At 39.4% G+C, this 1473-nt stretch overlaps 1 non-coding gene across 1 annotated transcript; it reads right to left on the reverse strand.

Moving 5' to 3' along the window:
* Positions 1–685: 685 nt before the first annotated feature.
* On the reverse strand, positions 686–789 carry LOC130938638 (small nucleolar RNA R71). The gene has a single exon (XR_009069797.1). It is a non-coding gene; the product is annotated as a small nucleolar RNA R71 (small nucleolar RNA).
* Between the last annotated feature and the right edge of the window lie 684 nt (positions 790–1473).

Genomic DNA, 1473 nt, shown 5'->3' on the forward strand with positions numbered 1-1473 from the left:
TCATCTTAAATTACTACTCCTATCCTCACCCTTCTATTTGGATTCTCCTTTCTTTATTCCCTTTCTTCTTCTACTAACAATAAGGAACCTCTTTACTGTGACATAGAGGACTCCTCTTTTCTTCTTTTCTTGTTCTCTTCTCTTTCATATGAGCAGGAACAAGGAAAAAGGCATTCTTGTTGAAGCTGACCCTGAACCTGAAAGGACTCTGAAGAGGAAACTAAGAGAAGCCAAATTACAACAATCCAGAGACAACCTTACTGAAATTTTTGAACAAGAGAAGGAGATGGTAGCCGAACCTAACAACAATAATGCAAGGAGGATGCTTGGTGATTATACTACACCTACTTCCAAGTTTGATGGAAGAAGCATCTCAATTCCTGCCATTGGAGCAAACAACTTTAAGCTGAAACCTCAACTAGTTGCTCTAATGCAATAAAACTACAAGTTTCATGGACTTTCATCAGAAGATCCCTATCAGTTTTTAACTGAGTTCTTGCAGATCTGTGAGAATGTAAAGACGAATGGAGTAGATTCTGAAGTCTACAGGCTCATGCTTTTCCCTTTTGCTGTAAGAGACAGAGTTAGAGCATGGTTGGACTCTCAACCTAAAGATAGCCTAGACTCCTGGGATAAGCTGGTCACGGCTTTCTTGGCTAAATTCTTTCCTCCTCAAAAGCTGAGCAAGCTTAGAGTGGATGTTTAGACATTCAAACAAAAAGATGGTGTATCCCTCTATGAAGCTTGGAAAAGATACAAGCAGATGACCAAAAGATGTCCTTCTGACATGTTTTCAGAATGGACCATGATAGATATATTCTATTATGGTCTGTCTGAGTTCTCTAAGATATCATTGGACCATTCTGCAGGTGGATCCATTCACCTAAAGAAAACGCCTGCAGAAGCTCAAGAACTCATTGACATGGTTGCAAATAACCAGTTTATGTACACTTCTAAGAGGAATTCCGTGAATAATGGGACGCCTCAAAGGAAGGGAGTTCTTGAAATTGATGCTCTGAATGCCATATTGGCTCAGAACAAAATGTTGACTCAGCAAGTCAACATGATTTCTCAAAGTCTGAATGGATGGCAAAACGCATCCAACAGTACTAAAGAGGCATCTTCTGAAGAAGAAGCTTATGATCCTGAGAACCCTGCAATAGCAGAGGTAAATTATATGGGTGAACCTTATGGAAACACCTATAATTCATCATGGAGAAATCATCCAAATTTCTCGTGGAAGGATCAACAAAAACCTCAACAAGGCATTAATAATGGTGGAAGAAATAGGCTCAGCGATATCAAGCCTTATCCATCATCTTCTCAACAACAGACAGAAAATTATGAACAGAGTACCTCTAACTTAGCAAATTTAGTCTCTGATCTGTCTAAGGCCACTTTAAGTTTCATGAATGAAACAAGATCCTCCATTAGAAATTTGGAGGCACAAGTGGGCCAGCTGAGTAAGAAAGT

Source organism: Arachis stenosperma, chromosome 6 (genome assembly GCF_014773155.1).
Source record: "Arachis stenosperma cultivar V10309 chromosome 6, arast.V10309.gnm1.PFL2, whole genome shotgun sequence".
Taxonomy (NCBI): domain Eukaryota; kingdom Viridiplantae; phylum Streptophyta; class Magnoliopsida; order Fabales; family Fabaceae; genus Arachis; species Arachis stenosperma.